General features: G+C 36.2%; 1 long non-coding RNA gene and 1 pseudogene across 1 annotated transcript; both read left to right on the top strand.

Annotated features, from left to right (window-relative positions):
• The first annotated feature begins 10,361 nt into the window (after positions 1 to 10,361).
• LOC122138408 lies at positions 10,362 to 11,420 on the top strand (annotated as a pseudogene).
• Positions 11,421 to 21,257: 9,837 nt separating this feature from the next.
• Positions 21,258 to 25,541, top strand: LOC122138416. The gene is made up of 3 exons (XR_006155541.1): positions 21,258 to 21,599; positions 24,205 to 24,251; positions 25,453 to 25,541. It is a non-coding gene; the product is annotated as an uncharacterized LOC122138416 (long non-coding RNA).
• The last annotated feature ends 489 nt before the right edge of the window (positions 25,542 to 26,030 follow it).

Genomic DNA, 26,030 nt, shown 5'->3' with positions numbered 1-26,030 from the left:
TGATGTCTGGACTCTGTTTGGGATTTAGAAAAACTTCAATATATTGTTCATGAATAGGCTACATTCTGTGAAAATTTATATTTCACACTCTAAAAAATATTGTATGGACGCAACAAAATAAAATGGCCGACGCTCCACTCAGGGCTCGTAGTTGTGATTGGGCTCAACCCTCCCCCGCGCGTTTGAGACACGCTGCCGAGCAGAGTATGAGCGGAGCGGTGTTATTCTGACTGGAGCGAGGAGCGGATTTTTTAAAAGTCGGAGCGCCATGGTTTTCACTCGCTCCAGGAGTGCTCCAGCACCGCTCCATCACGAGTACAATTCATGCCAACGGCCCGTAATATAACTGCATATTTAGCAATAATTCACATGATAAACATATTTAGCTATAGCTTGATACACATAATCTCTCCGACCAGAAGACTATAATGACGGCAATAGTCAAGCGTTACAGGCTAGTTCTCAAGGAGTTTATCTTAAAAAGGAGTTTATCTTAAATAAAATAAAGGTCTTTCCAGCATTAAGGTAATAACATTACTGCTTTTTTTTAATCATCTTGACTCAGTTATAAATTTGACTGGTAAATGATAAAGAATTATATTAAAACTTGTTTTGAACAATTTATTTGTCATTTGAATATTGATTTTAAGTAGGGAGGCAAAAAAAAATCGATTTAAATCGGGGATTTTTTTTAGGCCATCGCCCAGCCCTAATTATTATTATATTTATTTTTTTTTTAGTTAAGGCAACTTCCTCTGTAATTAAGTTATAATAACTAATAAACTTTATTGCGCTATACAGTAGTCAACATTTGAAGTGGATCAAACCTTTCTTTAAAGTTGTTTTAAAACCAATATTTCCTAAAAACCTGTTCTGGAACTATAAAACCCTCATAAGACACTGTGCATATGAAAGACCAAGAGATTCACACCTTTATCTCGACCCCCACAAGCTATACAGAACTAAACCCCCCCAAAACCCCCAACCCCCTCCAGATGAACTGAACTCGGTCTGTTTTTTAGCTGTGAGGAACGGTGTGTTGTCATGTTACTGGGTTGAAACAAGCCTGCACTCAAAGCAGCCCTACTCTTTTTATTCATTATTTTCTCGCAGCCCATATTATTATCACTAGACCAAAATAATAACAAATTATCAATTGATAATTAATCATTATTTTTGAGAAAATCGTAGACGTTTGTGAACGTAGACGTTTGAGGAAGGCTTTAAGACCAAGCGGAATCCTCCGTCAGCTGCTCTCGCTTCACAGAGCGTGACTCGCGCTAACTGACCCAGCTTCACCGTCCACGGTTTGGATTTTATAAAATCAGTTTGAGGCAAATACAACTTACTGATCATGAGCCCAACATTTAGCAAGGTGGGAAAACAATCAGTCTACATGAAGGAAGATGTATTTCATTGAGCTAATGCTGTTAAATAGAGTAATAATAATAAAAAAATAAAATAAAAATAAAAAAAACACTGTAGGCTATTCTTAAACTTGGAGCTCATTATATTGAAGTACAAATCCAAACACCAGAAGCAACCTACACTCTCAGTGTTCTTTCATTGAAAAGTATGCTTTTTATTTATTCACAGGCTATGTGGTTGAAATAATATTTTAGTTGAAAACTTTAAGTGCCATTGTTTAAAAAAATGCATCATAGAAATGTTTCATAGACCTTCAGTTGTTATGCTTTAAAATCCCATGGACAGACATAGGCCTATATTATTGTACATTACAAATATTTGGATCGTCCCTTATTTTCTTAAAGAGTAAATACTTATTTTCTTCTTCAAGAATAAACATTATAAATAAAGAATAAAAGAAAGAACCTCTATTAGTCCTTATTTTCCATTTCTGAAGTTAATTTGCAACTCTAATGATGATGTGACTCCCCTGACAGTGACACGTTCCTCCAAAAAAATTAAATAAAACCTTGTTAGAGGTATGTGAGCGATTAATTGTTTTAAAAAAGAAAAAAAAAAGTGTGTGCTTGGTTTCCGAAATGGAAAACGAATACAGCTCGTAAAAAATGATATGATGAAAAAGTCATGATACATTAATTCAAAGAAATAATTTAAGCAATTAAAACCTTTTTTAAAAAATACCATATTTAACTTGAATTTCAATACTATTAAACTGACTTTAAAATCTCAAGGAGTTTATAAGTTGAAACGGTAACATGTCACAGTGCATGTTAAATAGTCTAAATGAACTTGTATCTTTTATAGTATCTGAAGACCTTGATTGCATCTTAGCATAAAACTAACAATATATTTTGACTTTTTTTAAATGAACAATTCCTGTATAAAATGTGACAGCAACCTTTATATCAAACATTTTGAAATCGTCCTCAGCTGAGCATCGCGGGAGGCAGATTGAGCGCGCGAGTGAATGTGATGCACAAAGTCATTTTCGGATGCAATGGAAAAATAAAGCTGGATAAAATTATAGCTACACGAAACTTATAAATAGTTAACAACATAGCTTAGATTAGGCCCATACTCTGTTCCTGAGTATATAATTTTAATTTGTTAACCCACAATAACACATTTTAACCGATTAATCACCTATTTTCATTCGCTACATTTTTTTTAAACACGCTAAAAAATAAATTAAATTTGTGAGAGTTGCATTTTATTACATTCAGAAATAATAACGGCAGACCTAATAATGCTATAGGCTAATGTACCAACAGGATATTTTTAGTTCCCTTCACTTTACAACAAATCCTTTAAATTTAGCAAATTTATCAGAACAGAACAAGAATTGCAAATATATAATTCTAATGGATAAATATAATTGCAGTATATAATAATATAGGCTTATAAACAAAACAAAAATAATAATTTAAAATAATTTAAAGCCATACATAAGGTTTGGCTTATCTCTCTCATTCGGGACAAATCCAAACATGTTACCCATTTGAAGCTAAACTCTTATTCATGAGGTAAAATAGGCTTTGGATTTCACACGTGTTTCAGTATCGACGGAAAAAAAATCATAATAAGTAAAAATATGCCAAAGTGGACTGCTGCTCGCGCCGCATGGCTCGTGAACGACTGCTGTTTCCAGATATGTGCGTGTGAGGCACCAGCGCGATCAAAGTCACAATTCACAATTTTTGGTCACACAGTAAAGGCATAATTAAAAAATGCAAAGTGTTAGCAGTTTGAATAATCAAGAATAATAACAGAGTTAATAAGAATTATTTGTAAATGCTGGACTGTTCTCATTTCGCTCTGCAAATGGAACCTGAAGATTATTATTATTTTTTTAACCAAGAATGAACCGAAATTAAAACATTTACTAATTATAACGTAAATGTAACATTTACTAATACAAAATACAAAACATTTGCTAATATAAAACTTTTAATCCTTTTAAAATTAATTTTTGATGAGTAGACTGTAGCCTAAGACTATCCTATTTTTTAATGGCTTTTAAGGATGTTATAATGTATATTATAATGTTATTGCTGTTTTACGTCTTCCTTTCATTTTACAATTACATTAATTTCACAATCCGTCCCTTTGCGCCACCTGCCGGTAGTTTCGCGAATGATTTTAACACACGACTGACTTGCAGTTAACACCGCGGCCCTGCGGCGGCGGTATTACCCATTTTGGATGTCTACCTACTGTATGTATGGTTTATTATTCAGTGTTTCCGAAGATCACAATTTGACTTATTTTTGTTTCAATTGTACTAGATACCTCCTCCTTGGCCTCATTTGATTTGGTTCAATGTAGGTTATATATATATATATATATATATATATATATATATATATATATATAATATATATTTTATTATTATTATTTTATTTTGTTGTTATTATAAAACTCCAAAAAAGATGCAAGTTTAAAATTTTTTTTTTATATTAAAATAGAAAAATGTTATTTTACATCATAATAATATTTCACAATATAATTTTTTTCCCTACATTTTGATCAAATAAATGCAGCCTCGATGAGCATTCTGATCCCAAACTTTTGAATGGCAGTTTATGTGTGTATGTTTTGTTTTTTTGCACATGTGATTTATTCTGAAGCAATATATTCTCATCAGTTTTCTATCAGCTGTGACATATAAATCTGCGTGTTTTTTTATATTTTATCTAAGGGCATTTTTTTTTTACTTTTTTAGAGGGCATTTTCCCACCAATCTCATTAATACTTTCATTTCAAATTCTTACATTTGATCTATAAATTCAATTACAATAATGTGATTATCTATACGTTAGCAAATTAAATCATTTACACTGAAAAATACAACTGCATTAAATAATATTATGAAATTATTTTAAATATTTTTGAATATACAAACAAGAAATGGTGGTGGTGGAAATTATACTTTGCAACGAAATTAAAACGCCAGTAGGTGCCAGTAGTGAGCGTTTAATTGAGTGAGTCATTGAGTCGTTCATTCAAACGATTCGTTCAAACGGCGGTTCATCAGGTGTTTATACATGGGCTAAGTAAACTTTGACTCAACCGATTCGTTCAAAACACTGAAGCATTCAGCAATGAATCGGCTAGTTGCTGTGAGATGCGGTGTGGTTCCGCCTAAAAAGTGACCTAATATTATTTGCTTATTTAACTGTTTATACCTAGAAATTACATACTGAATTGTATCCTCTTCCCCATTATCTGACATACATAAGTGAGCGCATTCTTGAAAAACACGTTTTGACTCTGCATGTATTTTTCTGCATGTATTTTGGCAAAAAATACCAGAATGACTGTACTTTGAAATGCCGACTCCTTCGAGGTTCTAATACGACGTCACATAATAATGTGACTACAGATAGTGCTGACATATCCGGAAAGAGAATGACATACGACCAAGTGCGTAGGTACGTATGTTGGTACGTCACTTTTATATATTAATGACAAGTCATTATGCTGAGATTTACATCACTATTATATGTTTAATCAATTTTATGCAAATTTGGATGTTTTCAGCCTTGCCATTGGCCAAAACATTAATGTCTATACACGAAATAACGCGTACAGACGCAATAACGTGTACAGACGTTATAACGCCTGTGTAGTGCTTGCTGTGTTGCATGCTTCGCCTGGTGTTGGGTTGCTGTCTCCCGGTTTTTTTTTTTCCTTTTGTCTCACCAGGGTCCTCCTGAGCAGGGGTTTCACATTGGCTGATCCGAGCTTCCTAGATTGAGGATAATCCACCAGTTGTTTATAGCAGTATTTAAGATCCATTTTAATAATTTTTTTACACCTTTTGTACTAAATTGTAATAAATTGGAAATACATTTACAGTACATATCTGCCTCTTGTCAACTGTCCCTTTGCGGGGGAAAATATTGAATTAGCCACACTACATTCAGGGAAGATTTGTGGGTCCTCCTGTCCATCATCAGGGGGTGGCGTAGTCAGACTGTAAAGAAGTATTACTGCTTGATGGGTACCACAGTCACATGATAGCACCACTCATATCTGTACATCACACAAAACAGTTATTATCAGCATTCTCTTTTTTAAAAATCTTGAGGTCAGAAAAGCATAAAAAAAAAATGTCTGGTATATTTTCACTGGAAAAACTACACAAGAAATGGCACAAATATAAACCACTGCATACCAAACATAAACCTTAAAATTCTGAAAGCGGAAGTACAGTCAGCTGTTTTCTGTGAATGCCTGAGACTCCCAATTCATTCGCTGCTGTTGGGAGATAACAGGAAGAACAACAAAGTGCAGAAAATGGTAAAACTGTTTATTCAACAAACAAATTTATCAAAAAATAAAACAAAACATTAAAAGAATATGGTAAAAACTCCAGTGTGCAATATCAAGCAGCAAAAGGGGTAATTTGTACAGCTAAAAACAGAAAGTGACATCGGAAGCCAGAGATGAGAAAAAATAAGGTGGATAGGGCATTTGCGCTATGGGCAATTAAAATATTTAATATGTAATGTAAATATTAAATGATGTTTGTAAACAGAAACTTCATCTACTTAGCAGGGACCCTTATGAAAATTAACTATAGTTTTATTATATTAAATGTTTAGTAACCATGTTTTTCTGGCATATTGACTACCATTTGAATAACCACAGTTTTACTACAAATACCATGGTTAAACTATGGGTAGTGTAGCAATTTGTAGTTAATTTGTGGTTACCATAGTTTAACTACAGTAACCATGTTTTTTTTTTTTTGTAGTAAAACCCTGGTTAATTTTTGCAAGGTGAGAAATGTGAAAATATAAGAGTTGACTTCGATGTGAGTCACAGATATGTAAATAAATAAATACATTATCATGATTAAGTTAGCTATTGCATAAATTATTCCTGACTCAGAGTAAAACACCTTTAAGTAAACTCGAGTTCAGTATACAAAACACACGTACACACATAAATCTATAATCGTTACATTTATATGAGAGTATCATATTAGACATGAGGATCATACTGGACTTACTGACAAAAATAACTTGTAAGCTTTTGTTTACAGCGTTCAGAAATGGGGTCTTATCACACTACAACCTCAAATAGTTTTGATTTACCTGTGAACCACCTGTAAAATAAGCCCTATCCCAACTGTGATTGGTCAATCGTTGGTTGTTAAAAGGTAATAGAAGAACAGTAATATTTTAATCATTGTGTCACTGGCATTTCACATACTTGCAAATGGCAGTCACATTGATTTTTGCTGTTTGCTTCCTTTGAATAATTGATTTTTTTTTTATCCTCCACATTCCAAACTGATGGCTGTTTGATTGATAATGATGACAATAAAAAGTCTCCATTTGCAACACAAAGGTGGTTTAAATCCAGTGCTGAATTTGCATGCTGTACATTTGCCACATCAACATTTATATCAGATTATATCTTTTAAATTTTAATTTATAATGTTTCAGTAATTCATATAAAAAGCAAATCCCAGATAGCACACGTACGTTGCGGAGATGTCTGCTAAAGAGCATATCATCTGGTAAACATTGCATTCTTTTTTTTTATAGTCGTATTTTGATCGTCTGTAAATTGGCTGTTTGAGCTGATAAATGAGACATCTTCCCTTCCTCTAAATGACATCTATACAACGTATCTTTATCATCTGAATTATGCCGGTATGTGCATCAGGACAGGAAGCTGGCAGACCAGCTGCTATACTTGATTATTTAAATGGAAATAGCCTACATGAAGAGATAAAGATTATTTAAAAACCATATTCTGTGATATTTGCTTTTCGTTCTACAAGAACGTATAATATGTTCAAAAGCAAACATTACATTATTTTTTGTGGATAAACTTTGCATTAATGGATCCATTCCTTGTCCCACTTTTGTCTTATAATAATAATATTTATAAGGAAGCACCAACACTTTTTTTTTTTTTAACTTATGCACAGAATAACAATAAGCTTTACATGGACATTAATATTGCTGTAAATGATCAGGCAAAATGTGTTTTACAATCTTTAATGGAAACAAATGAGAACGAAAGCACAATACAAAAATAAAAAAAGAAAGTGTTTTACCACATAATCCATCATGCACTTTTAAATCTGCTTGTCCAACTCTCCCTATTAGTTTGATCCTTTTGTTATATAGATAAATTTGATCTTACATGCCTATACAAGTTATTTTGTAGAGAGCATATTAGACCCTTGACTACTTAAAAGTTTTAAGTAACTTGGTGATTGATGATTAAATGTACACACACACACACACACACACATATATAAACTATATATTTGATGTTGAGCAAGTTACTCCAAAGAAATTTATTATGACTAAAAGTTATTTTGTACTTCAGCAGTGTAATGAGATTACTGTACTAATCTCTAAAAATATTGCATTAATTAATGTTTCAAATCATAATGCATTAATTATTCTTGGACTGACAAGAACACAAATTTTAATGTTAAACTTGAGACGCGTTTGTTAAATTCACTATTGTAAAACACAGAAATGTTCTATAGTCTAAACAGTATTTAATACAATTACTGTACACATCCTACCTCTAATTAAATTACAGAATAATTAAGAGCAATCACTTACCTTTTCAAGGTAAAATTAAATAAACTACTCAATAATTAATTACACCCAACACCTACCTGTCTATAGAACTATACAACTTCCTGCAAAAGTTCAGCTCCAACCCTTCTCAAAACTACTGAACCAGCTATTTATGATCTTCAGACAGGGCTGTTGGATCAGTGTTGAATCTGAACTCACTCCAGGAACAGAATTGGGGCACCCCTGATCATTATAATATAGTTTGTGATTTATGGCTTCAGTTCATATAGTTCTTTATCTCAATGGCATATATTAAAATTTGTGTCCATATACACCCAGCCATGGCTTACCTCACATATTACATTTCATATTTTATTTAAAAGCACCAAAAAAAAAAATGCTTTCAATATTTATTGAGAAAGGTTACAAAGACAATCCTTTTTAGAAAACAGACTACACAAATGTTCATCTGGCCAGATGTTACGCAGCCTCACAACATTTAGGACACTGAATAAATTGTTCTTTCCCAAATTACAAACCGAATTTCAGAAATGTTGGGACATTTTTTTTAATTTTGAATAAAATGAAAACTAAAAGACTTTCAAATCACATGAGCCAATATTTTATTCACAACAGAACATAGATAACATATCAAATGTTTAATCATCGTAGAAATTTTACACTTTTATCCACTAAATGAGCTCATTTTAAATTTGATGCCTGCTACAATTCTCAAAAAAGTTGGCACAGGGGCAACAAAGGGCTGAAAATAAGATTCAGCTGGGAGAACATCTAGCAACTAATTACGTTAATTTACATCAGGTCTGTAACATGTTTATCTATAAAAGAGATGTCTTAGAGAGGCAGAGTCTCTCAGAAGTAAAGATGGGCAGAGGCTCTCCAATCTGTGAAAGAGTGCATAAAAAGATTGTGGAATACTTTAAAAACAACGTTCCTCAACGTCAAATTGCAAAGGCTTTGCAAACCTCATCATCTACAGTGCATAACATCTTCAAAAGAGTCAGAGAAACTGGAGAAATCTCTGTGCGTAAGGGACAAGGGCTTTGTTGGATGCCCTTAGTCTTCGGGCCCACAGACGACACTGCATCACTCATTTGCATGATTCTATCATTGACATTACTAAATGGGCCCAGGAATACTTCCAGAAACCACTGTGGGTAAACACAATCTGCCGTGCCATCTGCCGTACTGAATTGGCCTGCCTGCATCTTTCACCTATAGAGAACATTTGGTGCATCATTAAACAAAAAAATTGTCAAAGACGACTACAAACTCTTCAGCAGCTGGAAACCTATATCAGGTAAGAATGGGACCAAATTCCAACATCAAAACTCCAGAAACTCATAACCTCGATGCCCAGACGTCTTCAAACTGTTTTGAAAATAAGAGGAGATGCTACACCATGGTAAACATGCCCCCGTCCCAACTATTTTGAGACCTGTAGCAGGCATTAAATTTGAAATGAGCTCATTTTGTGTATAAAAGTGTAAAATTTCTGTTTAAACATTTGTTCTCTATATTCTATTGTGAATAAAATATTGGCTCATGTGATTTGAAATTCTTTTAGTTTATTTTAAATTTAAAAAACATTTCCAGAATTCGGATTGTAGGATCTTAAACTGCATTTGGACCCATTGGACAGTGGGTCCAAATTCGCTAACTCAGTTAGCTGGATTTGATTGTTGACGATTTGGCATGACCTTTGATCGTTTGGTTCTTCGAAGCTCATCCTAGACTTGCTGTCATAGCAACAGGTCCGTAAGCTCAAACCTGCTCGGGAGCAGGCTTATTTCATGTAAACAGGATTAGATTGAGGCTTTATAAGCGGAGGAGATAGGGAAGTCTGTCGCAGCCATGTCTTGTCCGTTTTTACGCAGGCAACCTGTTGCGGAAGGTGCGAGAATAATTCGCAGAGCTTTTCAAATTAATCGGGTATTGCGGGATAGACCGGATCCTTTAGCCCAGCGCGAAAGTGTAATTGTTGAGAGATACCGTTTTTCTCGTGAGGGTGTCATTTACATCATTAATTTGTTGGAACCCCACACATTAAGTGTTCAACACGGAGGAGTCAGGCTTTGACAACTGCACAGACTGTGTGCATTGCCCTGAGATTCTTTGCGAGTGGCACTTTCCTTTATACTATTGGAGACGCAGAGAACTTAGTGAAAAGTGCTGTCTGTCGTGCCATTCGCAAAGTTTACCTGGCACTCAAGCAGTTTTTAGGGGTTTTTGTGGTATTCCCAAGCCACTTAAGACCCCAGGTTGTAAAGCAGAATTTTTGCGCTATTGCAGGTACATTTATAATCGTTAATGACATGCAAATCATGACCATGCCAAAAAAGTATGACTAACAGTATGTGTCATTCAGGCTTCCCTAACGTGATTGGTGCCATAGACTGCACACACATCCCCATCAAGGCCCCACCTGGCCCAAATGAAGGAGATTTTGTGAACCGAAAGGGGGTTCACAGTGTAAATGTGCAGGTAAGTTACTATTACAATTTATAATATTCAAGATTAGTAATTTATTACATTAAAAAAAGGAATGAAATCAAAAAGTATGCAGTTGACTGACTAAAATCTCACAGATGGTGTGTGACTCTATGTTCCATATTACAAATGTGGAAGCAAAATGGCCAGGATCAGTGCATGACTCAAGAATTTTCAGAGAGTCACATTTATGCACATTATTTGAACGTGGTAATGGAACATAAATGTCAATCTCACAGTATTACACACACACTTATGCTGAACCTAACAAAACTGCATTTTTCCATGCAGTAAAATATTTTATGACGCCCTTCCCTGACCCAAACCCTGGACCACAAACCCGTTACAATGCAGCTCTAGCCAGGACAAGGGCACGCATTGAAATTACCTTTGGGCAACTAAAGGAAAGATTTCAGTGTCTGAAAAGTCTGAGGGTTGCACCTGACAGGGCCTGTGACATAATTGTTGCATGTGCCATATTGCATAACATCGCCACTATCAGAAAGGAGAGGATCCCTGTGGTGGGGGTGCAGCCTGATGATGACCTCCAGCCAGTGCACTTGGACCAACCTAGTGGCAGAGCTGCACGGGACAGAATTGTGAAACACCATTTTTGGATGTGTAATAAAAGACGACAAATATGCTTAGTTCCCAGAGTTTTATTTAAACAATTCTTTATAAAGAAAAGCCCGCAAATCATCTTTTGCCTGCAATTAGAGATAGTAGTATTGGTGACTTTACATAACTATGTGTCAAATGGTGTATTAGCACTTACTCTGAAGGTCCTTTTGAAGCAACTCTATCTCTAGAGCAATTTTTCTCTTTTTCAAGTTGTCAAGTTCAATTTCTCCTCTTAATTTGCGTTTTTTTTCAGCTCAAAATACTAAATTTTTTGTTGAAGATGCCGTTTATAGAGGGAACGGATGACACCCTGTCATTTTGTAAAAAGGAAAAAAAAAAAAAAAAAAAAAGTCAAAACATGCCTCATGCAACAAAAGTAAAAAGTAAAAGTACAACACTGTCCACCTCTGTATTAGTTCTTTGTGCAGACTCTTCGGCAAGCCCTTTCTGTAGGCCTTTCTCTAGGTGTGGACTCCTGCAACTCAAGTTGCAGACAGAAAGAATAGGTACACCAAGTAGGCTATATACAAATTAGTGTAAAGGTATTTATGCACTTACAGGTTCTTCCTCCAAAGGACAGTCTTCTGAGAGGGTTTCTTCACTGTCCTGTGCAATGGAAATAAATGGGTATTACAGAGTGTGTGGGGGGGGGGGGGGGGGATTGTCATTACAATTAACTACACTGTAAAAAATATAATGTGATCAATAACTCATGGCAACATATTTTGTATTAACTAAAAGTTCAGAAGTTTTCACTTTCACAAAGAGTTGAAATGACTGTACCAGCCATTTGGATTATACTTCATTTGATACAGCAACAAATAATTTTACAGTGTACTAAGAGAATTGAAAGCTCATTTAGCCTACCAGTAATGAAGGTGTTGCTGCTACTGGTCCCTGTCTTTGGGTCTGAGGAAGAGCTGCCCCCAGGGATGCCCTCCACAATGGTTCGGTTTTTCATTCAATCCAAGGGCCAGCTCCTTTGCTGGGGTATATTGTGGTGGTGCAGGAACCACCACCTTTTTTTTTTTTTTTTTTCAGCCTTTTTCTTGGTGGCTGTTATAAATAGACAAACATCATTAAACAGGGGCTTTTAAAAAGAAGGGAAAAAAAGTGTCTTTTTAAAATAAAGACAGTATGAATTGAAGGCTACCATTTTGTAGAATATTCTTGAATTTCACTTTTACTTGTTCCCATGTTCTAGTGGGTCCAGTGGTGGCTCTGACATTAAAGAAAGTTAATATTAAATTATTAAAATGCAAAAACACATACTGTAGAAAATGATAGAAACATCAACTATTGACAGCACTTACGCATTTAATTTGTCTGCTACTTTTTGCCAGCCCACTCTCCTGGCTTTTGCAGACTTTGAGGTGTTCCTGTCATTTTTAATTAACGGACTCAAATTCGGCATAACCTTCCATTAAAAGCTCTTGTTCTGCTTGGGAGAAGGGAAAAATTGGGCACGTTCTTTGGCCATACTGAACAGCCAATAGCTGAGCGTTGCTGATCAATGTTCTACTATCGATACATATCCCCTTTTAAGCCAACACATGAACGCGCAATTAATTTAGATAACTCAATCCGATACTAATCATACACAACAGGTGTGTTCGAAGAACCCAATTTTAGCCGTTCATGATTAGCACGATGATATCATCTTGGATGTGTCATTTCATCTCGGATGTAATAAGCGACGTACGAAGAACGGGCCCCAGGGCTTAATATACACACAGGACCAAACAGTACTAAATAAATGGTACACAGCTGAACCAGGTAGACACTAATGAAAACACAGCATGATGGGAAATGGAGTCCATAACCAGAACAACAGGCAGAAACTCAAAACACAGGAACACCCTCTAAAGCCCACAGTGGTGCAGGCAACCGGGCGTGACAATAGCATTGAATTAAAGCACCTATGTTGTAAATGGAGACTTTTTATTGTCATCATCAGTCAAACAGTCATCAGTTTGGACTCTGGAGGAGAAGAAATCTTATGAAGGGAAGTTGTGGGAAGTCGTCGCCTAATGGTTAGAGAGTCAGACTCCCAATCGAAGGGTTGTGAGTTCGAGTCTCGGGCCGGCAGGAATTGTGGGTGGGAGGAGTGCATGTACAGTTCTCTCTCCACCTTCAATACCATGACTGAGGTGCCCTTGAGCAAGGCATCGAACCCCCAACTGCTCCCCGGGCGCCGCAGCATAAAATGGCTGCCCACTGCTCCGGGTGTGTGTTCACAGTGTGTGTGTGTTCACTGCTGTGTGTGTGTGTGCACTTCGGATGGGTTAAAATGCAGAGCACGAATTCTGAGTATGGGTCACCATACTTGGCTGAATGTCACGTCACTTTTTTTTTTTTTTATATTCTTAAGAAACAAACACCAAAAATCAATGTGACTGCCATTTTGAGCAAGTTTGATGTATTATTTAAATGTTTAAGGCATCATCATATGAGCATGTTCATAATTACTGTGAGATGCCAGTCACAATAATGAAAATATTTGTCATTCTATATCAAAAACAAATTTTAGTGTGTGTAAATTATAAAGAATAAAACAGCTGTTACTAAAAAAAGAGACAATATCATACCATCATGTAATGATTGTGTAAGAGAACAGAGTTGTGTTGTAGGTCACGTACAGCATTAGTAAACATTATATTTCCTCCTGCACATCTTTATATCCGCCGTGTTTGACCATAATCCAGTCGCTTATTCCCATGAAACATTCTGGGTGCGTCCGAAATCGCATACTGCTTAGTAGGTGCTACATTTGAATTTGAACATACTACTCGACCATTAAAAAAGAAGATTCTATATAGTGTGAATGGGTGGTAGTATTAATGAAATTCGGACATACTGCATCCGCCATGTTGACATTGTCACGTCATCACAACAGTGCAAAAATTAAAGGGTCCCCTGAAATGCTTTGAAACACACAGCATTATTCTATGTGTTGAAGTCATTTTAACTGAAACAGGAAGTACAGGGCGGGACCATTGACTGAATCAAAAAATGGACGTTATGTCCGTGACGTCACTCGTAGATTCCTCAAGAGCGTTTTTGAAGCGCAAAGTGGGTGGAACGGGCCGCCGCCATCTTGGCAGCGGGACTCTCCCGTATAATCAAAAGTTATTGAAGCCACGCCCACCTAGCACGACGGCAGTGTCAGCAGTGGCAATCCACCTGTCACTCAAGTGGCCGTGCCCTTAATTATGCAGAACTTTAAGGCTTAATATAAATTAAACGGATGAGTTATAAAAAAAATTCACCCCCCTCACAGTTGTCATGAAGGGCAAAATTAGCTATATAGACCAAAATAATTTTTTGAACCAGGCTGTAAACATGTTTTTTTCTGCTGTAAAGTTGGGCATTTTAACATGAGGAGTCTATGGGACTGACTCCCTTTTGCAGCCAGCCTCTAGCGGCCAGTCGATGAATTACAGTTTTAGTCACTTCCTTATTGGCTTCATGAGAGAGCGCGGGAGGTTGCCACTTGGGTATCAAAAGCCAAATGGTTCAGAATTTGCATGCTTTTTAACACCGTATTAATATTAAAACGCCGTTTTCGTAATGCCATCAGCCGTTAAATAAGCGCCGTTAGGCAATAAGTTAACGCAAGAAGCCATCACACGTTAAAATAATGCCACACGCTGACCAATGTCAACGCACATGCCAATTAAGATGCATATTTATTTGCTCATCTACATGGGCACACCTCTCATGGCTACAAGGACTCTACAGCAAGTCAGAGCATCCAGTTTGCAAGAGCGCGAAGATGGCAAGCCCTTACAGTTCTAGATATAGGGGAAAATGCCCCTGAATGAGCTTTTGTCTCATAAAGTTATCACACCAGGCATGAATGAAAATGATTTTACAATGTAATTAAATGTTTGTCAAATTTTAAATCACAAACATTTATATTTTTAAACTTTTATCAAAAATGTTAAACAATACATTTTATTAAAATAATAAAATACAATCAAGTTACCAGTCAGATGAAATCAGCATCAACATTTCATCTTTGCAAGGCACAGAACTCTGTTGCATTAAGGATTAGATACAGACTTTTTGAGAAGACTCAGAGGTGGCATTAATGTATTTCATAATAACGATGTTATGAAATTAATGTTTAAAATAAAAAGTTTTGAATTTGGAAATATTAAACGATTTAAATGACTCAATTTATACTTTAAAATGAAACTGAAACCGTCAGTAGGTGGCAGCATTTCACTGCCTTGTCGATGAATCATTTATTTAATCGATTCATTCATTTATTTAAGAACAAAGCAAGTGACTCTCTTCATGAATGGGTGATGGGTAAATCATTGACTCGCTAGATTTGTTCAAAAACACAGATTCAGTCAAAAACATTGTTCAGAAACAGCTGTGTTTTTGTTTGGAGATGCACAGAGATCAGCTGTGACTTTGAAATAGAGCACAATAAGTGGTCCTGAAATGTAAGTCCATATGTTCAGGGGCGCCTGCAGGATTTCTTCCCCCCGCCCCACTTTTTTCCAAAAAAGCTTATACTACTGTTTCAGCTATTAAAATAGTTCAGTTTTGTATGTAATGGAAAAGTGATTATATTTCGTTTCGTTTTTTTATAAAGTTAATTTTATTAAAACGTTTGGAGCATTTTTTTTTTATTTCATTAAATGTAATTTTTTATTTATTTATTTTTTTAATTAAGGATCAAGCAGCCAGCGGCAGACAGTGAATTGATCATGATCAGCCTATATTTGATCAATTTAGCCTTCACAAATCATCACGACTTGCCTAAAAAAAAACATCTATAGATATAAAACAGTTCAAGCATATCACAATGTTATTTTAAATGTTTACTCTACAAAAATGTGCGCTGTAAGCTAAAGTGTAAGCTAAAGCGGCTCAGCAGGACGGTCAACAGTGGAAACAACTTAAAATAGGCAGTCATTTTTTGCTCATAAAGGTAAGAGTAATACATCATTCTAAACTGTAAAGGGTCTACTTTTATTAATGCGCACTAACAATATCAACAAAACTTTGTTCTTTTATAAAATAAAGAAAACAAACGTTTTCTGCTGTCTAGGTTTTGAGCAGAAGCGCTTCACAATGATGGACCTAAACTCAGCGAATTGTCTCACAGACATAATAAAAATATATAAAAAGCTTTAAATTACTACCAGCAAGTGACGCCCAATGTTATTTCAACAGGAAGCGGTTTCATTCTGTTCAGCTGCAGGCCACCACCAGGGGAACTTCCTTGATATCTTTGTTGAGTATCCCAGGTCTGTGTACGATCCCAGGGTGCTGAAAACAGCCGTATTTACACTGGCCGCCTGTATCCACCTGCAGGAAAATGCATCCTGGAGATGGTGGGTATCCTTGTTTTTGAGTGCACCCATCTGCCTCATCACACCATACAGAGAGCCTGTACAGAATCCTGAACAGGTTCTTGTTTCAACACCAATGATGCTCGTGCACGGAACATTGTTGAGAGAGCCTTTGGGATGCTGAAGACGAGCTGGCACTCCATCTTCTTCTTCAAGGCCCTGGAAGTGAGCCCTGCCTTTGTGCCAGACGTTGTTAAATAATTTTAAATGTGACTTGGTGTATGGGTATTTCTCTAAAGTGTGGCACCCATTCTCATTCAACATTCTTCAGATGTAAAGATGTTGCTGGAAACTGCTACAAAATCAGTATGCATACAAGTGCTTCAAGAAAAAGTTTACTCAATGTCGCATATTAAGCACTTTGCAACTGACAAAATAGCTACTGTAAAAACCTGGAAATTAATATTATAATAAAAAAATTGCATAAATCAGTGAAGATCCTAACATAAATACATGTAAAGAGTGTGTAGTTAAGATTAATTTTCATTTGTATACTTACTCGAGCCCTTTATGTGTTAGAATAAGGCCTAGCCTATAACGCAACAATAAGCCACCTTTTCAACCATTTTATTTTTTATGGCATAATGCACACTTCGTTAAATGTAATTAAATATTCCAAGTTAATATCCTACTTTTTGTACGATTTCTAGATTTTCATGTCACAGTTTAAGCCTATTCTTGATTTCTCACAACTTCTTTTTTTCCCAGTTACAATGTTTTAATCAGAACACTAGAAATACAGTGTATTTAGTAAAACAAGTCAAATCAAATTAAGTACATTTTTATTAAACTAAGTAAAATCACAACCTATCACAAAAGGTCACTGAATCTCTATCAGAAGTGACAGTGCAGTGTAGCAGATGAACAATTCCTTAGCAATTTGCCAATATTAAGCTATATCCTTGATGACTCTACAAGAGGAAAGAAGAAATGGTTTAATGAAAAGTTCTTAAAAAGCAGGATTTCATTTTATACCATTTCTTTAAACCAGTGGTTCTCAAACTTTTTATACCAACCACTTCAGAAAATATTTGGCTAAGTTCCACCATAATGACCAACATTAAATTTCAGCAGCGTAGTAGGCCTAACTATTCAGCTACAGCTCTACAGTTCAAAAATGAGGCAGTTTTATTCCTAATAAGAATATTTATTGTTGTCAGCCACTTTAACATTGTAAATACAGCATTTGAACATTAACACCTCACTGTGCTTACATACAGGTAAATGAAAAACTTAAAGATTCAATTAAAAATGTTTTATATAACAAAAGTTACATAACTGTACTGCACTTAAATGTTAAAAAAACAAAAAACCTTTATATTAAAATGTATTAACATTAATTTATACTCAATTTAGTAATTCCTCTGCGTACCACTAGAGGGAGCCTGAGTTCCACTAATATTACTCGTACCACACTTTGAGAACCACTGCTTTAAACAATCTTAATTCATTTAAATTTGCAATTATATATTTCAGAAAACACAAACAGAGTATGTTATCTTTGAGACTATTATAAGATTAAAAAAACATATAACACCTAATGCATGGCATTCATATCAGGAAAATGTGGAAAAATCTCTAAAAGACAGACATTAACACATAACTTACCAGCAACACAACAACATCAGATAAGCACCTTGATTAATACACCAAAATGAGAGTATAGTTCTTAGCCATATCGGCCTAGAAAATCGTAACTTTTCATTTTCCATCATCTTAGTACACGATGTAACTACAGAAGAGTCAAGTTTTAAATAGGAAAAATATAGAAACTCTTGGGTCATTTTTGACCGAGATGCTAACATTCTAATCAGATTCAATTATCTATGCTAAGCTAATCTAAAAGTGCTACCGCCAGACCCAGAGATCAGCAGAATGGATTTGAAAACAGAAAAACTCAACTGTTTAACTCTAGGGGAGTTGGAAAAAGGTGTTCCTTTAATCTTTCATGAATAAGAGCTCAAATCAATAGTTAGCCTACCTCTTACAGTTAGCCTGTCTTTTTTTTTTGAAGACACAAAACCATTTCTGTAAAGTAAATATTGAACAGAAACCAGTCCCTCCAGGATTTTGCGATTCTGCGATCACTGAATTTATTGCAAAATCAAGCAAACTCCACAATTTTCGCAAGAGCTCACAAATTTTTGGAATTGCCTTATATTTTCCACAAATTTTGGGCTTAGACGCGTCCCGTGACGTCATCGGCAACGCGCATTAAGTCAAAGAAAGGTTCCAAAAATGGAATGAACAACCTTGCGTTCACTTCATGATCGATTTTACAAGAGCTATATGGGACAAACAAACCGAAAGCGGAAACGAATCCGCTCTATTCCTTTGTGCTATGCAGAGCAGAGCGTTTATCTGCTCAGGCCGGAGCCGTGGGCTGATTTCAATCACGCGACGTGACACCATTATACTAAGCGGCAACCTCCCGCTCTCTTTCTTGAAGCCAACAAGGAAGTGACTAAAACTGTAATTCATCGACTGGCCGCTTGAGGCTGGCTGCAAAAGGGAGTCAGTCCCATAGACTCCCCATGTTAAAATGCCCAACTTTACAGCAGAAGAAACATGTTTACAGCCTGGTTCAAAAAATGATTTTGGTCTATATAGCTAATTTTGCCCTTCATGACAACTGTGAGGGGGGTGAATTTTTTTTATAACTCATCCGTTTTAAATTATATTAAGCCTTAAAGTTCTGCATAATTAAGGGCTTGGCCACTTGAGTGACAGGTGGATTGCCGCTGCTGACAATGCCCGTCGCGCTAGGTGGGCGTGGCTTCAGCTACCAGCTCCCGCCTTTTTGCCCATTTTCGTTTATCCGGTAGAGTCACGCGGTGATATGCTGCCAAGATGGCGACGGCCCGCTCTGCACACTTTGAGCTTCAAAACCGCTCTTCAGGAGTCTACGGGTGACGTCACGGACACTACGTCCATGTTTTTATACAGTCTATGCATTATACATAGCACATGGAAATAGGCCTACAGTGAAGAAAGCAGTCGAATTCATCACAGAATCAATTACATCTCTGTGAAATCTTGTGAGAAGCATTCAAATTCAGTGCTGAATTCTGCTAAAGCTCAGATATCAGAACCAATGCCGCCACTGATGTGGAAGCCAGGAAAAACATTGTTCAATAAACACAAAATCTCCACCATTTAACAGTAAAACTACAGGAACGACTTGTGGCAGAAATGGTCTAATGTTTTTGAGTGTTTTTAAATGCCTGACACAACTTTTTCCAGCACTTCAAAGCTTTAAGTATTACCGAATTTGAAAGTTATTTTTAATGGGATGACATTATTTGTTCATCCTTCATTTATTTATTTATTCAATTATATTTAGACATTGTGAATGACAGTAATAAAAGTTAATTTTATCTGCATCTCAACTACCTAGACAGCACAAATACATCTTTAAGACATCTGCTAATAATCTGGGAAACATCTGCTGTGTAATTTGATAAACGTCTTAGAAGCAGTTTTACATGCATTCTAATAAATGTCTATTTGACATCTGACAGGAAACGTCTTAGATACGTATTGCAGATGAGCAAACACTCTAAAAAACAAAACAAAAAACATATTGCATACATAAACGCAGACATCAAATAGACATCTCCGTGAATGAGTACATGTGTGATTAGGGTGAGTGCTTTACTGTGAGGTTCTGGGGCCATCTTCTGTAGAACTTAATTGCACTGGTGCTGGTGTCCTCAAATGTTACTCTGGATCCCTACAATGGTTGTTAAAAAAATAAAACACAAAACAATGTTAGAAGAATGTTGTCTGTGGTATATTTTCACTGCAAAACAATAAGAAATGCGAAAAATACACATTTTGAGAGAAGCCGCAGCAAAATCAGTCATTTTAGGCCACAAAAATCAGAAAAAAGTCCCGCGATATCCTGGAGGAACTGAGAAACGTGTCAGTTACATGTAAGAAAGTGTCAGGAAGAGTTGTATGGAAGAGTTGTATGTATTATTTCTGTGATTTTAGTGTCTAAACTTACCTTAAAACATATCAAAGTTACCAGCGTTTACATAAATAGTACATAAAAGTCAGATAAAATGTCCTGAAACTTGATCACGTATTGTTTAAGTGGATAGCAGGCCTACATCAAACTGTATAAATTCAATGCGAATATGAAAGCAGTTTTGCAAAACATAGTTTGAAGTCAGTTTAGATAGACAGATAGATAGATAGATAGATAGACATAGATATAATATATTATGATTATAATACATTTAAACCATAAATCTATAGTCTAGAAATAGACTAGAAATAGTGTTCCTGTGGTTCAGTGGTAAAGCATTGCGTTAGCAGTGCAAAAGGTTGTGGGTTTGATTCCCAGGGAACACGTTAGGGTAAAAATGTTAGCCTGAATGCACTGTAAGTTGCTTTGGATAAAAGTTTCTGCTAAATGCATAAAAAAAATGTAAAAAATAAAATTAGGATGCATTGCAAAAACACGATTACAAATATCTCATATGAGGCATGAATATAATTTCACAAACACATAATTAAACACACAACATGAGCTTTATGTGCTATGCATTTTTAAAATATATTTTCAAATTATCACATATATGTTTCACATATATGTGGATATATTACCCTTCTGTATGGGACCCCTTTAAAAGTTTTTCATTTCCTTGTTTTTATTGTTGTGATTATTTTACATGATTATTTTAATTCCTTTTATGTAAAGCACTTTGAATTACCATTGTGTATGAAATGTGCTACATAAATAAACTTGCCTTGCCTTGAGCCAACTTATAGAGGTCAGCTATTGCCCATTCTGGCGGACTAAAGCGCCATTGGTTTGTGCAGCTAAACAAACGTTAACAAATCAGGCTTCAGTACAAGGATAAACAGAAGTTGTTCCCGTATGCAACACTCATTTTCTTCTCAGGGAACCGAGGTTACGTCAGTAACCAGAGCATTTTATTCTCATGTCTCATCCTGAAAACAAGTTCACTTCTGCTGAAAAGGTCCAATGAAAAACTCCCTCCCATCTTTATAAACATCCAGAAGTGAAAGGAATTTCAGAGCTGCTGTTCAACACGACAGTTCAGATCAGGAAAAGAAAAAAATTCTAATATTATCGGAGGTGAGTAATTAATATTTGATAAGTTGTTTTCATGTGTATGTGTTTCGTCTTGTGCTGTGGCTTTGGTAACTTTGTGCTTCATGCTGTGCTTAAGTAATTTTTGATTATTTAATTTAAACATCCTTATGTCATGATCAAGATGATCCAATGTGTCTTTGTAAGAGAATCACAGAAAGATGTTTAGTGACAAGTTTACCTTTATGTTTGTGTGTGTCTGTGACTAAAATGTACAATTTAAAAGCAGCTAATCATAAAACAGCAATATGACCCAGAATCTACCCCCACACAAGTTCATGAGTTTCTTCCAGACAGTGTCAATGATATAGTGGGTCCTGTTTGCTTTTGAAATGTTGCACCATGCTGCTCACATCCAATGTAGACAGTGTGTTAAATTCATAGTGAATCTTGGTTCATTCCTACACTTGTGTTTATCCTCTAAGTTATTCATTTTTCATTAGATATTTATGTTGTTCATTGTTGTCTTTGTGATAATATTTCACAGTTCTTTCATTCTGACTAACAGACTCATCCAGGCATGCCAAAACTCAGTTCCTGTAAGGCCACAGCCCTGCAGAGTTTAGCTTCAACCCTTATTAAGCATACCTGATCCTGCTAATCAAGTCCTTATGGGTTACACACAAGTTTGTGTGTTGGATCAGGTTTCAGTTAAACTCTGCAGGGCTGCAGCCCCTCCAGGAACTGAGTTTTGCACTCCTTGACTAGTGTTTGTGTAGCGCTCGCTTGACTCTCTTAAAGAGACAGCACCCAGATTAAAAAAATATATAATTATACCATTAATCAATGTTAACCTTGAGTTTCTCTGTCTTTTAGTAGATTATAAAGATCAACTATCATCACTTTTCAACTAATAAATCAACATATGACTGGCCTATTGTTAAAGGGATAGTCCACCCCAATAATGAAAACTAGCCCATTATTTACTCACAGTCAAAGTCATCCTAGGCTTATATGACTTCCTTCTTTCAGACGAATCCAAGTTATATTAAAAATTGTCTTTGATCTTCCAAGCTGTTTAATGGCAGTCAGTAGGTGTAACAGTTCATCAAGTCCAAAAGAAGTGAAACAAAGCGCATCCATCCATATTAAAAATTGCGTCACACGGCCCTGTGATGACAACAAAACAATACAGTACTAAACCGACGCATTACATAAAAAAAAATATCCACACATAAAACACAATAATCACATAAATCAAAACAAAACAACAATCATGAAACGGAAGCAGCCCTGGGAGGATGACGTAAGTAATGCACCAGTGAGTCTCGTGAAAACCACAGGAGCAAAGGAAACAAAGTTTCCTTACTTTAGCAAAGGAAAATCAGTCTCCTCTTGGCATTTATCGAAATCCTCTGACATCCTCTTTTTGTATTTCTAATTTCATGATCGTTGTCTTGTTTTTGATCTCTCTGCTGCTGTGCTTCCACGTTCAATCACTTCTCATACATCATTCGCCTAGAGCTGCTTCCGTGTACAACAGTGAGCGCAAGCTAGATTAAAGTGATTATTACGTTTTAAAAATTTTTCTTACAAAAACGCATCGATTCGCTACAGGAGGACTTTGTTCACCGCCCGGAGCCATGTGAGGCACTTTTTATTACGGATGGATGCGCTTTATTTCACTTCTTTTGGACTGATGAATTGTAACACCTGCTGACTGCTTATACAGCTTGGACGATCAAAGACAATTTTTAATATAACTCCGACTGGATTCGTCTGAAAGAAAAAAGTCATATACACCTAGGATGCCTTGAGGGTGAGTAATTCATGGGCTAATTTTTATTTTTGGGTGAACGTACCCTTTAAGTAAATTTAAGTAAATCATGCTTGTACAGAAATAAGGGATGTATTAAGAATCAAATAGAAAAAAAAAAAAACAGATTAAATAAAATACAGAAAAGAGTTTCAGTTGTCAAAATCACTGTCCAAAAATAAACACCAGTTGCAATTATTTAAGGCATTTAACTCTTCAATTAGCTGTGAAACCCTTAGTTCTTACAACCATTACAAGCCCATAAATGAAGATCGGTTCAGTTCGGAAGAGAAAATAAAGTGTAAAATGAACCTACTGGTGACAATGTTCCAGGATATGGAGCAATTGTAATCAAATGATCGTGTTGGGCTAGACAAATGGGTCCTACTCCGATGCACAAAATCACTGACTCACACTGACAATGAGCAACCAAATCCCTCACTGCTGTAAGAACCATGAGTATTACCCTGCAACTCAGAGTGATCATAACTTGTTTCTTATGCTCAAATAGGGTTTAAAAAAAATGCCTTGTTTTTTCAGGCTAGACCAGCCAGTTTCTAAAGCAACCAGAGCTTCTAACGACAGCAGCGACGCGATGACTTTACCAATTAGCGTTTGGCCATTTATATTTAGAAGGCAGGGCTATTCTAAGGCCTGGGAACTTTGATTGAAAGTCCCTTATCTCTGCATTCACATTATAAATTAGTTACTTGGTTTTCAAATTGAACTCCCCTAAACAAAATTGCAACACAAGAATCAAATTATCATATATCTGGCTAATTGTCTCACCCCGGTCTCTTTCTCACTAACTGTCTTTTTCTCTCTTCCTTCTAGCTCTGCCCCTCACCTCTGCCCTGGACTCCTGGTTGGCCACACACAAGGTAACAAAATAAAAAACCCTAAACACACTTTTCAATTTAATAAATTAATGTTCTAACATGCAATACACATCATACCTTGGTCGAATCCCAATTCTATTTTATACCCCTTCCCCAACCCCTTTTCCTTGTCCCTTGAAACAGTGTGTCAAGGGGTAGGGGTGAAAATATTCCCTTAAGAATAGGGACACCACTACTATGCCGTCACACAGCATCATACGCCGTCTAGCTCCTACAATACACACACCTATAATGGTGTGCATTAGAGCCTTAACATTCTATATTAATGAAACGTGAAAGTGACATACAGCCAAGTATGGTGACCCATACTCAGAATTCGTGCTCTGCGTTTAACCCATCCAAAGTGCACACACACAGCAGTGAACACACACACACTGTGAACACACACCCGGAGCAGTGGGCAGTCATTTATGGTGCGGGACCCGGGGAGCAGTTGGGGGTTCGGTGCCTTGCTCAAGGGCACCTCAGTCGTGGTATTGAGGGTGGAGAGAGCACTGTACATTAACTCCCCCCACCTACAATTCCTGCCGGCCCGAGACTCGAACTAACAACCCTTGGATTGTAAGTCTAACACTCTAACCGTTAGGCCACGACTTAATGCACTGCTTACTGACACACACACATATATCAGAGATCGTGCAGCTCTCACATCCAGGAGCAAAGAAACTTGTCAACGCTGCCGCACAAACTTTTATTAATAACAGTTTAAATACTGAATTACTACATTATATTTCCCAGCAACGAGAGGATAAAATCGCTATTTTTGAAGTAAACTCACTCACTGTAAAGAGAGACGTACAGACATACAAGCAAATTTCATCTTTATCTCTCTCGAATTGGCAATATTTGAGAAAAGGGTTTAGCGATTTCTAATTATTGGGACTAGCCCCCCTCAAAGTCTATAGTGGTTATCGCCCTGATCAGACATGAAAATATGTTGTGGCACTATCGTGCAGTCAGTAATGTTAATGGTAAAGAGCACCAGAGCGTATGCCCAATGCAGAAGTATAAATCAGGCTTTAAGGTTGATTCTCAGCTTTCATACATTATGAATAAATAGCTGTTAATGTAAATGGGACAATGATACTAACACATATATCAACAGTTTTTGTCCGTAAAGTCAAAATAAAATCAAAACTCAGATTTTAGTAACACTTGTTGTGCCCACTATTTCTCCCCCTAGAAAATACAATTTTGACAAAAGAAAGAAGAACGGAGCATCTGACTACTGGACCATCATCCTGCAGATTCCCCTCCAAATTATTTAAGAACCACATAGAGTACAGCTTAAAAAATACACATAAGTGATGTTCAGATACTAAACAGAGCTGATTTTGACTTACATAAAAAGAATCAAAACTTTGAAACTAAATTTGATTGTATCATATAAAATATTTCATAATTAAATTCTGAAATCTGCAGCACTACCATAGTTACCAGAACACCATGGCGACCAATGAGCAAGCAAAGAGCAGGGAGATTGTTTACCCAAAGAACTGTACTACAAAGGCGAGCAGGAGAAAATACAAAAAGGACACCTTGGAAAAAAATCCTGATACTCTTTATGCTGACTACAAATATCAGACCAGTGGTGGTGACACAAGAGAAAGATTCGACTTATCTTCTACACCACACTGATTGCTGAATGGAAATCAGCCACGCATCGATGATGAATATCAGCATGTTGTAAAAAATGGAGAAAGATTTACCATATTCGAGATGAAATGCATAACCCAAATAATCCCATTCTCACAATACATT

This window comes from Cyprinus carpio, chromosome B9 (genome assembly GCF_018340385.1).
Source record: "Cyprinus carpio isolate SPL01 chromosome B9, ASM1834038v1, whole genome shotgun sequence".
Taxonomy (NCBI): Eukaryota; Metazoa; Chordata; class Actinopteri; order Cypriniformes; family Cyprinidae; genus Cyprinus; species Cyprinus carpio.
This window is presented reverse-complemented; position numbering and strand designations above follow the sequence as displayed.